The sequence below is a fragment of the Hibiscus syriacus genome, unplaced genomic scaffold (genome assembly GCF_006381635.1).
Source record: "Hibiscus syriacus cultivar Baekdansim isolate YM2019G1 unplaced genomic scaffold, ASM638163v2 tig00110551_pilon, whole genome shotgun sequence".
Taxonomy (NCBI): Eukaryota; Viridiplantae; Streptophyta; class Magnoliopsida; order Malvales; family Malvaceae; genus Hibiscus; species Hibiscus syriacus.
The window spans coordinates 2,335,143-2,351,281 of NW_024062778.1; the positions used below are offsets into that span (position 1 = coordinate 2,335,143).

The 16,139-nt window shown below is 34.7% G+C and overlaps 1 pseudogene; it reads left to right on the forward strand.

The window, feature by feature from the left end:
* Positions 1-3,073: 3,073 nt before the first annotated feature.
* On the forward strand, positions 3,074-4,664 carry LOC120131272 (annotated as a pseudogene).
* Positions 4,665-16,139: the final 11,475 nt, after the last annotated feature.

Below are 16,139 nucleotides of genomic sequence, written 5' to 3' on the forward strand. Positions count from 1 at the left end.
GTATGAAGTCTCTGCAGGTTCAGACCGATCAAACTGGTAATTCCTTATATAGGTTCAGACCGATCGAACTGGTAATTCCTTATATATAGGTTCAGACCGATTGAGCTGATAATTCCTTACGGATCTAAGGTGACCCTTGGGTGGGCTCCTAGGCCTAATGAGCCTAATGGTAAGACCTTATGGACCCTAAGGAACTCCTTTAGGGTGGCACCTCTGCTATGTGCCTTGGGTAAGTCCTTATAGACCAAAGGGCACTCCCCTCAGGTGGGCACCTATGCTTCGGCTAGGGTAAGACCTTATGGACCCAATGTGTTTCCTTAGATTGACACCTATAGCCAATGGGCCTAGAGTAAGTCCTTATGGATGCAGTTATGGGGAACTACATATTGGCGTTCGGTTGAAGGGTTTTACTACGGTTTCAAAAATATGTTTTAAACTGTTACTATTTTAGAAAGATATGTATTTTTCCTTGGTTTTATGGGAACCCACTAGACACCCTATTCCGATCTCCTAAACCTAGTCCTCTTAATGTTTCCTCTGAACTGTAAGCTTTATGTCTTTTGCAACCTGAAATATCAGTGGAACCCTCAGCTCATCACAAAAATATGTAGACGTCTGAATCAATAAGGAAAATTATGCTTTTCCATTATCTGCATGTCCTTCAACATCACTTGGTAGTTCTGTATTACCGAGCTTCTCAAAGCTCACTCTTTTTACTTTCCATTTCTGGTTAAAAGAATTTATCCAATACACCTATCGACATCAGTAAAGGAGTTTCATTTGACGTTGCTTGCAGAGTACTATACAAGTGTAGTTAGGGGGCATATAGGTCACATTTGGTTTTTATATTAAGTATGAACATGTGTGATTTTAATTATGTCTGTAATTTATGAATGATTTTCTGAACTTGTATTTTAATTATAAATTGTTTTATGATTTTACACATTTTATCAAAAATTTTAAATTTTCTGGGAATTTTACTGTGGGTCGCTCCGGTGGCCCTAACGTGACACATCTGATCGGATAGGGGCATCGGTCTATGGGTGTTACGTTTATACTAAAAAATTTAAAAAAATTGAATCGAATTGGATGACCAAAATGCAACAAAAACTTAAGTTTAGTGATGATTTTAAGAAAATAAAATAGTTAGGTGACCAAAGTAAAATCTTCAAAATAGTTGAGTGGTTATATATGTAATATACCCTTTATTTTTTAACAGTATTAGCAGTTTGGAGAAAACAAGGAAACGATTTAAACTTCGAAGGGTAAAACGTCTTGAAAAATACTTTAGGGGACAACTAAGTATAAATGATTCAATTTAGGGAACAATGGTACATTTAAACCAAAATAAATAAATGTTTATTTATCCGAAAATGTTGGCTTAATTTTATTTCAGGGTAAAGAACACAAACGATCCCCTGACTATAGGATATTATTTTATTTAATCACCCGACTATTAAAAATTACAAAATAGTCCTATAACTATAGGGAGTTACTTTGCTGAGTCCCTTGACCATTAAAAGTTATAAAATGGTCACCCAACTATTGATTATGTTTCAAACTCGTCATTGTCGGTTAAAAGATTAATGATAGTCTCAGCTGGACGTTAACATGCTTACTGAGATATGATAAATCTGATCTCATAATCTCAAACGACTATCATTTTTCAATCAACATGTTAACATCCAGCTGAGACAATCGTTAATTTTTTAACAAAAAAAGATGAGTTTGGAACATAATGAATAATCGATTGACCATTTTGTAACTTTTAATAGTCAAGGGACTCAACAAAACAACTCCCTATAGTTGGAGATTATTTTGTAACTTTTAATAGTCGATGGACTCAACAAAACAATATCCTATAGTAGGGGAACTATTTATGTACTTTACTTTAAGAAAAGTAATACTAATTTATATAGAGATATAAAAGGGCTTTTGTCTCTTGTTTATGTTCTTTCAAATCCCACTTGTTGTTTCTCTGTGTGTATGTATCATGCTATCATAAAGAAAATCTCTTTCTACCTTTGAAATTACAACCGACTCCACTCTTGCTTGTTTCTTTCTTTCGTTTCTTTGATGATTACTTAGATGGTGGTGGAGGTGCAACAAGTGATATACAAAGGAAGCTGGTCCTGCCATTAATGCTGAATTCAAGAGCTCTTCAAGTACTACAAGTTTAGCTTAACTTTGGTTTAGGGTTGATGTTGTTTTCATGGCTACTAGTGGAGACAATTACATGAACCACTCTATCCAACTCCAACAAAATAATCAACATCAACAGCAGCAACATCATCATCATCTGAATCAGGTTCCTGATGCAACGATGCAATCGTCGTCGTCATCTTCCATCCCTGACAACTTCATGTAATTTCTTTTGCAGTGCAAAACTATACAAACCCAAATTCAGAACCTCCCCCTTTAAAAATTTAATATCACGTTTCTTTTTTTTTTGGGGTAAGCAGAAGCAGAGACAGTGGATCTTATGATTTGGGTGAACTAGATCAATCCCTTTTTCTCTATCTTGATGTACAAGATCAATACCAAACAGACATGTTCATATCTGCCAGTACTTTCTTTGATCCGGATCCTTACAGAAAAAGAACTGATATTTTCATAGGAAAACAATTTATTTTATTTTCAACATCTTTGTTTTATATGTTAACATGCTTATGAGTTTCTAAATTGGACACCAGTAACAAAGAACTCTATGATAATGGATTCCTTGATGAATTTTCTTTACATTGACTGGAAATTTTCTTGTTGAGTTAATGGCTGTGAGAATTTATATACGCAGATAACTTTGGAATGAAGCCTCCAACTCTGAACATTTTCCCTTAACCTATGCATGTTGAGCCGCCATCATCAGCAAAGGTGAAAATTTATGTTTGTAGATGGTGCAAGTAATAATAATTTTGTCAAGTGTTGTTTTTTTCCCTGATATTTTTTATTTGGTAGACAAATACAGGATTAGTTTCTCCAGCAACTAGTAGTTGTTCAAAGAGACCATCAATGGAGTTGGCAAACGCCAGAAATGATGGTCCAGTTAAATCTGTCAAGGTATGATAGGCTAGCTATGGATATTAAAAAACACAAAGGAAATTCCCATGTTTCAATTTTAATTTACTAACAAATCTACGTTTTAATTTGGCAGCGTAAATGGCCAACATCAAGTTCTGAGCAAGGAGCACCCAACACACCAGACGCTAAGGTTAATTCTTTGACTCCCTTTTTAACGACGGCGATACTCATAATGACCGTAATAATATCCGTTATGTCCGCAATAGTAATAAACAAAACACAATTGAAAACGTGGCGACAATCACAGTTGAAATGCCTGTTCCTATATAGGATCTTTGCTTAATGTAATTTATTAGTTATCATTTCCGATCAGACTTTAAGAAGACTTGCTCAGAATAGAGAAGCAGCAAGGAAAAGCCGGCTAAGAAAAAAGGTCAGCTCATTTAAACAAAGCTTTAATGAAAGAAATTACCTAAGCATTATTATTTCTGGGGTTCATTTATTTTTGCTTTTAATTCGATGACAGGCATATGTTCAGCAGTTAGAGTCAAGTAGGATTAAGCTTACCCAACTGGAACAAGAACTTCAAAGAGCCAGAGCTCAAGTGAGATTATTTGAGATCATATATATTGTTTCTCTATATATATTTGAGATTATCTGTTTTACTGTTTAGGGCTTGTTCTTTGGGGGTGGTAATATCCTAGGAGGAGACCAAGGCCTTCCTGTTGGTATTATAAATGACCCGTCTCTCTTCTTCATATTTTGGCTTTTTGATCATGGCTATATGTATGTTTATGTACTTGGATTTGATGCTTCAGATGCTGCCATGTTTGACATGGAGTATACAAGATGGCTAGAAGAGCATGATCGAGTAATGTGCGAGCTTAGAGCAGCGGTTCATCAGCATGTACCGGAGAATGAGCTTGGGATCTTGGTCGACAACTGTTTAGCACACTTGGACCATGTGATGAACCTAAAGAGCATGGTGGCTAAAACCGACGTCTTTCACCTTGTGTCCGGCACATGGAAGACTCCAGCTGAACGATGTTTGATGTGGATGGGTGGGTTTCGCCCATCTCACCTCATCAAGGTTATATTGAATGAGATAGAGGCAGTGACGGAGCAGCAGATAATAGGGATATGTGGGTTGCAGCAGTCGACACAGGAAGCTGAGGAAGCTCTAACACAGGGCCTGGAAGCCTTGAACCAATCTCTTTCTGATATCATAACATCTGATTCACTGAGCTGCCCTCCTAACATGACTAATTACATGCCCAAATGGCCATGGCCATCAACAAGCTCTCCGCCCTTGAAGGTTTTGTTACACAGGTATTTACTCCATCCTATATACTCCTACTATTGTGTTATCATGGCTTGATGTGCTTGTGGACACCCCCCCATGAATGATGATGATGAATTCATGATCATCATACATAAGCTTTCCATGAAACTACTCCATCCTTGTGATGGCTTTGGTGGTTTACATAGTCTCGTGCATTTCTAAGAAAGTGACATTTGTATGTGGTACCTAGACTTCTAGGTTAACTTCCATGTCATTTGCGCATCATATTTTTTTTAACCACTCGTATTTGATCTATTGGTTGATTATTTTGAATTGGATTTTGCAGAAGCCCATTATGGGATGACCTTCATAACCTAATTTATTCTATTCGTAAATATCAGAGTTTAAACTCCTTACTTTATTTGAGGGATCTAGTATCTCATCTTATTATACCAATTGATTTACTGTGCATCATATTAGTAATTAGTTTACCAAATAGACTATATGCAATAGATTAGTGTATGTTTATAGCATTTGAAGACTTGAACACTTGTAGGAATTTCTCATCTTTGAAACAATGGGCATATTAATTTTCCAAATAGTTGGGTCAAAAGCAATCATGGCTATTTGTAGAGAAATTAATGAACTTGTCACTTGATCAATAAATGATGTTGTTTGATCTTTGATAGAGCATTTAGTTAACTTGGTAGTTGTGGGGATCATTAGGGTATTTCTAGCTCAACATTTTGACGTTTTAGGATAGGTAGGTCCTAAGCCTTTTGAAATTATGGGTAAAAAAAACCCTTAAAATCTGAAGGATTTAGGATCCCTTAAGTCAAATTCTGAGTGATAGCCATGGAAAATAATGATAAGCCAACAGTCACCTGTAGGGCCATATGTTCATTAAATTTTCAGGTTTCTATAAGCAAAGTACCTTTGAAGGATGGGTTGAGTATGAAATTAAAAAGCTTTAAGTGAATGACCAGCTGGGAATTATCCGTCAGGACAGAGACAAGATTTAATATTAGGAACTACGAATTTAAGAAATTATATTAAAAATTAAAAAGAATTTTAAAATTTCAAAAGGTTCGATGTACCTCAGCACCTTCTCTGTCATCCCTGTTCAAAACCTTCTAGATTAAACAAGGTAAGAAAAAGCCATACCCCACAAGTGAATGTGAACTTAAGAAAATGCCCTAAATTCATTTTTCAACTTCTCTATTCATTTCCCATTTTGACAATCCTTGGTGCTGCAAAGTCATGAGTGGATGGCCAATTAGTAAGTAAATTTATCTTTAATTCCATCCTCAAAATCAAGTTAGTAAGTTTTAGTCTTAATGTTGCAGTCTGAGTTTTTGACTGAGATTTAGATATTTAATATTTAATTAATTTTGATTAAATCTTTTTTTCCTTTAATTTAACATATATTTTACTTTTAAAAATGAGTTGCAGGCAGATAATTTGAGACATCAAGCTATACTCCGATTGCATCAAATCTTGACAATCCATCAATCTGCAAGATGTTTGGCGGCGATCGCTGAGTATTTCCATCGCCTAAGAGCTCTGAGCTCACTTTGGTTGGCCCGACCTCGGCGAGAACAATGAAAAACCTATTACCAGGGATTTAAATAGTGATCCACGATATAGTGGTAGCGATGCCGTCCGATACCGTTATTATATAACCGCAATACCCGCACTCACTACAAGGACATCTAAGATAAACACAACGCGATCACAACTGCAATTTAAATCCCCGCCTACCTTTGTATCTTTTTACTCCAAATTATCATTATTGTTGCCTTCTTTGATATCCTCTTCTAGCATAGAGAGATGTATAGATAGACTAATAAATAAAAACATATATAAAATTTAAACTGAAGAATTAGAAGTCTCGTATTATACTGATTTTTCTAGACAAAGAATTCCAAACAAGAAAACAGTGATTTTGCAGCCATTTCTGACTAATCAAATTATTTGTTTGGTCATTATTTTAAGGGATTAAATATTCTGATTATCAATAAAATTTCATTTGTTAAATTATTAATATTTTATTTTGATATCAAATAAGTTATCCTTGAATCGTTAATATTGAAGTTAATATAGTTTTTAATTGAAATAATAATAGGTTTAATCTTAATAAAGAGCTTTTTAACTTACACATTCACTAATCAACATATTGGTTCTACTTTATAGACATTTTCTAAACACCGTACTCTTTTTTAGGGGGTGTTCATATTCCGGTATCTGAGATATCCGGTTATCAAAAAGTCTGTCCATGACCCGACCCGTAATATTCGGATACTCGTTAATTTGGGTAATAGGGACCTATCTTTCCATGATCGTATTGAGATCGAGCTGTTTTTGGAGTTTTTCCTAAAGTTAGCAACCTGAACCCATTGCCTCTTACATATTTTTCTTTCGCTTCATGCATTTTCTGGGAAAAAATAGTTAATATGTGGAGTGGATGTGACCGAATGGTAATACACCGTCCCTCTCTAATCATCCAGGAGGCTGCCCATTATTATGAATAATGTTCAAAGTTTTATAACCTTTAATATCTAAAGAAACCAATATGTAAATTTTTTTTTCTTTGATAAAAATTAAATTAAATTAACAAAATTGGGTATCGGGTTGACGAGTACCCAGTTAAAAGATTTTTTCTTGATCCGAGTCCAACTCAAAAACCCGAGAAAAACAGCGGGCCAATTACCCGACTTCTAAATTCGAGTATTTCATTATAAATATGATATTTTTTAATTAGGTCGATAGGTAGAGTAGTTCAGGTCGGATATTTTTTAACATCCCTACTCTTTTCATATGAGATTAAATGTTGTAAGGTACCTAAATTTTCTCAATAACATTTGCATGTAGCTTACTTTGAGCATCAATTTCTCATCCATCATTCATCATTTAATCATTTTGAGCATATTATATATCATTTAAAAGTCTCATAAAGTAGAATATAAATCATAATTTTATTATTAAAACCTTTAATTTTATCCATAAATAATATGTCTTAGAGTTTTAAAAAAATCATAATTATCTAACAATCTCTCACATGAATGAAATTAATAGATCAACAAAATTTAATAACTCAATATGGTGATAAAATTTACATTCAATATTTGCATAAAATATATAGGCATCAACTCTTGAACCTTCCATTGTGAAAATATATTTACTTTACTAACTGACCAGAAGAACACTATATTATTAAATGTTATGTCATTTTGGCAATGATATATCTAATTATCTCACACAAAATACATCTCTAATAAGGTTTTGTTGTCAGGAGTATGGTTATATGGTCGTGAACATCTTTTTAGCTCTGTAAAAGTTTTAGAGAACTATACCTAGTAGTCTCCTTGAAACGGTTTCATTCAACTCTCATATAAGTGACTTATGTCGCTCGACTCAACGAAACACACATTGATCATTTAAAACATTGCTTAATTTTTTTTTCTTATATTCTAACCATTGTTTTCATCATATGAATGAACTTGAGATAAGAACCCTAATAAGTCAGATATTTGCAGAATTTATATATATATATTATATTTTAGCATTCTAATCTATCTCCAAATCGTTGTTTTGGAAAGTATTTGATTTTCAAGTGTTTGAATGGTTAAAGGATAACTCATGCATAAACTTAGAGTTTTAGCCGGATTTGGACACTTTGGAGTTTTTATCGCTTATATAAGACATTAGCGCTCGGTGAATAAAGCGTGCTCACATTTCGAAAAGAATTCAAGAAAGAAGAATCCTACTCAAACTGCACTTCTATCTTTATCTTGTATTTAGATTAAGACCAGACTTTGAGTTGTATTTTAATATAAACTCCTTCTCCCTACTGATGTAAATGACTTTTGTTATAAATAGAGTCGTGAGGGAAAGACAGAAATCATCATTCGTTTTAGTTGATTTCTCCCCTTTGTCGTCGATGCCTTGTCCATAAGTTGCTAAACTCTTTTTTTCTAGTTAAGAATTTTTTTCAATATTATTAATACAAGTTCTTAGTTAGATCTTGTGTTTCTTCATCTTCTTCATCTATTTCAAGTATCTTTATATCTTCCAAGCTTACTCACAAAGTTTATATTGTTTTACAAGTTCTGTGTGATTATCTTCGGTTTATTCATCTTTATATGCGACAACCAATCAAGACATTCTTGATACAAGTGTTATATGACCTAGAAAACGAGTTTGAAGGTATAGATTCATATTCTTGATAAGTTAACATATTGATAGTTTATGTGCATTGGGTCTCTTAATCCAATAGAGCTATTATTGGGTTCCAATTCTTATGTGTTTCTCTAAGAGTTTTAGTCTTGATAATAAAAAAAATTGATCATTCATGCTTTTCTTAGTTATTATAGATTAATTAAGAGAGATACGATTATACAAGTGCTTTTCTCTAGTAACCTATAACCAAGTTATTTTAGATAGATGTAGATTAATCTTTTATGAAGATCAATGATACAAGTCCTGAATTAAAACATCAAAATCTACCTTGACTAGAATCCATCTCCATATCAATTTTTTTTAACTTTAAATAGCTTTCTTGATTTTTTCAATTTTACACAAATTGTTGCGGAAGACGACTATCGGATAGAGCAAGATCGCAACTGATAATTTGAGAAAATAAAAATTGAAGATAAAAGAGACACAAAATTTACGTGGAAAACCCCTAAATAATATAGGGTAAAAACCACGGGCAACGGTAGAAGAATTTCACTATGAGAAAATAAGAATTACAACCTCTCTCGATCTACCAAGGAGAAAACAATGATAATTCTCTCTTAATAAAAATGAGAAAACAACTCTCAAGAAAACTCTCTAAATTCTCTCTTGTATTGGAAGAAAGCTAGAATGCTTTGGGATAGTTTTGAAGCTAAATGAGCTATGGTATTTATAGTTGAAGCTTAAGGACTAATTTGTAAATATCCTAAATTACAATGACTAAAATTGAGATTTTACCATTTCAAAAGTCATCAAAATCATGCTGCCAATTGCTCCAATTACCCAACCAAATTTCGGTGGAATTATTTTTTTTTAAACTTTCCACCAAAAATTTGGCGGCAACAGAAAATTGGAGCAATTGGCAGCATGATTTTGATGACTTTTGAAATGGTAAAATCTCAATTTTAGTCATTGTAATTTACGGTATTTAAAAATTAGTCTTTAAGCTCAGCTATAAATACCCTAGCTCATTTAGCTTCAAAACTATCCCAAAGCATTCTAGCTTTCTTCCAATACAAGAGAGAATTTAGAGAGTTTTCTTGAGAGTTGTTTTCTCATTTTTATCAAGAGAGAATTATCATTGTTTTCTCCTTGGTAGATCGAGAGAGGTTGTAATTCTTATTTTCTCATAGTGAAATTCTTCTACCATTGCCCGTGGTTTTTACCCTATATTATTTAGGAGTTTTCCACGTAAATTTTGTGTCTCTTTTATCTTTAATTTTTATTTTCTCAAATTATCAGTTGCGATTTTGCTCTATCCGATAGCCGTCTTCCGCAACAATTGGTATCAGAGCTAGAATGCTTTCTTCCAAGGAGAAAACAATGATAATTCTCTTGATAAAAATGAGAAACTAACTCTAAAGAAAACTCTCTAAATTCTCTCTAGTATTGGAAGAAAGCTAGAATGCTTTGGGATAATTTTGAAGTTAAATGAGCTAGGGTATTTATAGTTGAAGCTTAAGGACTAATTTGTAAATACCCTAAATTACATGACTAAAATTGAGATTTTACCATTTCAAAAGTCATCAAAATCATGCTGCCAATTGCTCCAATTTTCCAACCAAATTTCGGTGGAATTATTTTGTTTGTTTTTTCAAACTTTCCACTGAAAATTTGGTGGCAGCAACTAATTTGGACTTTCCAAATTTGTATTTCAACAATCTCCCACTTGAAGATTTGATTGGAACAATCATATCTTCACACCATTCTTTCTACCTTGTACCATCATGTTGCTTACGTTTCTGACAGGCCACAAGAGGATCGACACCAAGTAAATTTATCAACATTGATCGCCTTCGTCATGAAATCTGCTATGTTCTTTGGTATGGATCTTCTACATATCTACCGTCCCTTCTTCTACCTTTTCACGAATAAAATGGTACTGAACTCGTATGTGCTTTTTCCTTGAATGAAATGTTGGATTTCTTGCTAGATGCAATGAGCTTTGGCTATCACAAAACAGAGAGACATACTCTTGATTGTGCCCAAGCTCCTCCAATAACATCTTCAACCAAATTGCTTCTTTACTGGATTGTGTAGCTGCTACATATTCTACCTCTGTTGTGGATGTAGCCACAACTGACTGCAATTTTGAAACCCAGCTTACAGCTCCACCAATTTTGAACACATCCTGTCGTAGATTTGCTTTTATCCAAATCCCCTGCATAGCCAGTATCTACATACCCATTTAGTAGTTTGATCATCTGTAACAATACAACATTGAGGTCCCTTTGATGTATCTCAGGATCCTCTTTATGTATTCCAATGCTCTTTGCCTAGATTCGCCATGTACCGATTAACCACTCCCACTGCTTGTGCAATGTCCATTCTTGCGCATATCATAGCGAACATTAAACTTCCCACTGCCGATGCATACGGCACTCGAGACATCTCCATCCTCTCTTCTCACTGCTAGGACTCATACTGGAGGATAATTTGAAGTTATAGGAAGAGGGGTAGAAATTGGCTTACAATCTTGCATGTTGAATCTTGACAAGATCTTCTTCAAGTAATTTTTTTGTGAAAGCCAAATCTTCCTATCACTTCTGTCTCGGTGAATTTGCATCCCTAGAATCTTGTTTGTTGATCCCAAGTCCTTCATTTCAAATTCTCTAGCCAGTTGTGCCTTTAATTCTTTAATATGATCTTTGTTGGGTCCTGCAACCAACAAGTCATCCACATACAACAACAATATAACAAAATCGTTATCACCAAACCTCTTAAAATAAGCACAAGGGTCTGCATTAAGTCTGTTGTATCCAAGGCACATAATGAAGGAATCAAATCTCTTATACCAACACCTCGGCGCCTTCTTTAGACCGTAGAGATTTGTTCAACCTACAAACCAAGTTCTTCTTTTCTTCTTCTTCAAAACCTTCAGGCTGAAGCATATAAATCTCTTCTCAAGATTTCCATGAAGAAAAGATGTTTTAACATCTACCTGCTCTAGATGTAAGTTCAATGTAGCACATTGCCAAAACTACTCGAACTGTTGTTAGTTGAACCACATGAGAAAATATTTCATTGAAATCAATACCTTCTTTTTGAGCATATCCTTTAACCACCAATCTTGTACGATACCTCTCCACTTGATCATCACCATTTCGCTTGATTTTGAAGACTTTGCGGGTAGTGGATCCCACAAGCGATACCCTTTACACCATCAGCATACCCCAATAATTTGCATTTCCTGGATTTTGGATCCAACTTTGAAATTTCTTGGGAGTTGTACATCACATACACAATACTTCCAAATACATGGAGGTTTGAATAATCAGCTGGTTTTCCAATCCACATCTCTATTGGTGTCTTCAGCTCTATTGCAGTTGATGGAGCTCGATTCACCAAATAACAGGCGGTATTGACTTCTTCTGCCCATAATGATTTTTCTAGGCCTGCATCCCTCAACATTGCTCTTGTTCTTTCTAACAAGGTTCTGTTCACCCGCTCTGCCACTTCATTTTGTTGAGGAGTGTTCGCCACTGTGAACTGTCTTTTGATGCATTCTTTCCTACAAAAGTCATCAAATTCTTCGCTTGTGTATTCTCCTCCATTATCTGTTCTGAAACACTTGATTTTATTTCCAGAATCAAATTCCACCCACGCCTTGAAGTTTTTGAAAGTTGAAAACACGTCTGACTTCTTCTTAATAGGGTACACCCAACATCTCCTAGAGTAGTCATCAATAAATGAGACAAAGTATTTGCTCCACCTAGGGATGTAACTGGTGCTTGTCATACGTCAGAGTGAACCAATTCTAGAACACTTTGCCTATAGAATTTGATGTGTAAATTTCAACCGGTGCTGCTTACTTGTTATGCAATGCTCACACAAAGTAAGTGTTACCTTTGTTAAGCTTGGAAGTAGCTTTTGCTCTACAAGGACTTTCATTCCTTGTTATGAAATGTGTCCAAGTTTCTGATGCCATAACATTGCAAAATCTGAACTACATGAGGCAATAGAGGCTTCTGCTTCTATCAAAGTTTCTCCCTTCAGCATGTACAAGTTTGTTGCTATCTTTTCGCCTTTCAACACCACAAGCGCTCCACGGAACACCTTCATGATTCCTTTATGTGTTTCAATCTTGTTCACATTATTATCCAACAATCTGTAGGATAATTAATTTTTCTTCAGGCCTTTCACGTGCCACACATCTCGAACAACTTTAATCGTTCCATCATACATCATCAATTTGATGGTTCTCATCCCAATGATCTCTAAGGCATGATCATTGCAACTATACACAGATCCTCCTGAGACAGGTTCATAATGATGGAACCATTCTCTTCTTGAGGTCATGTGATATGTTGCTCCTGAATCAATGAGCCATATATCTACATATCTCTTTCTACCTTCCACGGTGGTTGACGCTTCACATCTTAGAGCATCTCCATCATCTGAAGTATTTGCGGTATTGCCTTGTGGATTGAAGTTTTTATTTAGACTCCAACAATCCTTCTTCAAGTGACCCTTCTTTCCATAGTTGTAGCACTTTAAATTCTTCTTGCTTCTTGACTTTGATCTACCATGTTTGTGACTGCTGCTTTGGCCATGTTCCGTTGATCTCCCTCTCATCGTTGTCAACGCTTCTGCTTGTTACAGATTTACTTGTCTGTCTTCCTTCTTTTTGTGCTGATTTTCTTCTTGTAGAAAAACAGCTGCAACGTCATCGAAGACTAGATTGGTGACATTACTGTTTGTCAAGTTGATGATGAGTTGATCATACGAATTGGGTAGACTTTGAAGTATAAGTTCAGCACGTTCTTGTTGTCCTATTATACATCTTAAAGATGTAAGCTAAGAAAATAACATGTTTAGTGTGTTTAAGTGTTCCGTCACTGAAGTAGATTCTGGCATACGGAGAGTATACAATTTCCTCTTAGGGAAAATTTTATTGTGCAACGATGTGGCCTAGTACAATTTGGTGAGATGATCCCATATCTCTTTAGCTGTCTTCTTCTCCTCGATGCTTGACAATACTTCATCTGCTAATGCTAGATGAAAGTTTTCCATAGCATTCCCATCCATTTCGATCCATTTGTTGTCATCTGTGAAATCTACCGGCCTTTCACTGATAGCTGATAGACACCCGTCTTTCCTCAGGATGGCCTTCATCTTCAATTTCCACAATGAAAAATTTCTCCCATTGAATTTTTCAATATCAAATTTCGTTGTCATAACTTCTATTACGGATAGTTCCCACTATTTCACTAACGTGAATAGTTCTCTGGAATCTTAAAAGAATGGGTAATACCTTCTTACTTTCTTATGTTGGAGGATCCACCTTTTGGTGGCAACCACAAAGACAATAAGAAGATATTACACACTCAAATCTAGCTCGGATATCAATTGTTGCGGAAGACGACTATCGGATAGAGCAAAATCACAACTAATAATTTGAGAAAATAAAAATTAAAGATAAAAGAGACACAAAATTTACGTGGAAAACCCCTAAATAATATAGGGTAAAAATCACGGGCAACGGTAGAAGAATTTCACTATGAGAAAATACGAATTACAACCTCTCTCGATCTACCAAGGAGAAAACAATAATAATTCTCTCTTGATAAAAAGGAGAAAACAACTCTCAGGGAAAACTCTCTAAATTCTCTCTAGTATTGGAAGAAAGCTAGAATGCTTTGGGATAGTTTTTAAGCTAAATGAGCTAGGGTATTTATAGTTGAAGCTTAAGGACTAATTTGTAAATACCCTAAATTACAATGACTAAAATTAAGATTTTACCATTTCAAAAGTCATCAAAATCATCATGCTAATTACTCCAATTGCTCCAATTTTCCAACCAAATTTCGGTGGAATTATTTTGTTTGTTTTTTCAAACTTTCCACAGAAAATTTGGTGGCAGCAACTAATTTGGACTTTCCAAATTTGTATTTCAACACAAATTGCTTTCTTGAAATTTATATGCTCGAGCACGAAACCTCAACATTTCATAATAGATCAAGTCAAACTATATGCCTTCTCATTCACTCCAGTTGATTGTGCAAAGGATTGGTTGCACTACATACAATTCGGATCCAATAACAATTTGACGAACATGGTAAGACTCTTCCTTGAGAAGTAATTTCCCGCTTCAAGAGGCGCCAACATTAGAAGAGAGATTTGTGAGATTCAGTAAAGACAAACCGAGATACTTCACGCTTATTGAGAGAGATTCAAGCAACTTTTTGCAAGCTATCCACAACATGGGTTATCTGATCAATTGATCATCTAATATTTTTTATGAGGGTTTTTTTACTTATGGAAAGAAAAATTGTAGATGGTACAAGTGGAAGAGCACTCGTGAATATGACTACTACCTTGTAACGGAGGCAAACACTCAATAATTTATCCTGCGTCATGACACTGTCTCTAGACGAATTAATGTGGTAACTATTTTTTCCCTTGAATAATATTTCAAATCTAACCTCTCTTGTTCAACGACTGATAATAGGTAATACACAAGTCAAAGCTTGTGGAATTTGCACAAGTAATGAGTTTTAAATTGATATGTGCCCTACACTTCAAGACAAGACTACCGAGATTTCTAATGTCATTGGAGGACCTTACGGTAAAAGAAAGTACAATTCATACTTAAGCACTTACAATCCATGTTGAAGAGATCATCCTAACTTGAGTTATTGACAGAGATCACAAAAAAAAAAAAAAAACATGCTACATCCGAATTAGCCAAGTATGTTTCGTGACCCACCACCGTTTCATCGTCAAATCCTCCCTTGGAAGACGTAGTATACAAACTTGCCCACAATATTGAACAATTTTAACAAGAGACAAGGTCGTGTATTAAAAATCTTGAAACCCATATAAGTCAAATTGCCTCATCTCCTAGTCAATTTGAATCTCGAGAAAAGTTGTCTTCATAAACTATTGTTAATCTTAAACAAAATCTGAGCGTCATTACTTTGATAAGTGGTATGAATTTGTAGCAATCAACCACCACCATAGTCGAAACCGATAAGGAGGAGCATGCATGCAAACCGATAAAATTTTGGCAAACTTTTGAAATCTAAGATCTGCTACTCTCTAAATGAAACATAATCAGCAATAATCAAATCTCATCAAGACATGGAGAAGTGTTAAAATCTGTCAACCTATGGCAGAGTATAGAGTCCTGGTTCCGGATTATTATCATCTTGAAGTTCCTGAAGTTGGGTGAATTGTTCATCTGGGAGTCATAAAACAAAGAAATGGGAATTCAAAGAATTTAAACCTAGACATTCTTGAATGCCAAACTGCTAATATTGTAAACAAAAACTAACCTCATGATAGAGTGATGTTCTGTAGTCAACTGAACCAAATCCATTGCAGCTTTTCTTCATGTTTTTGGATTGATTTCCCCCGCTAAGGGTCACCTTTGCCTTGTTTAATTGCATCATTTTATATCATATCTTTAACTTAAAATCCTAAACTGATAATCCTAAACCCTAAACTATAATCTCATAAATCTTAAATCATAAACTCTAAACCTTAATCTCTAACTTTTTTTTGGAAGAGAGATAATTTTAAATTTTTATTAATATATTTTAACCTCTAAACATTAAAAAAATAAATATTTTTTATAAATCTGGGGTAAATAAAATATATA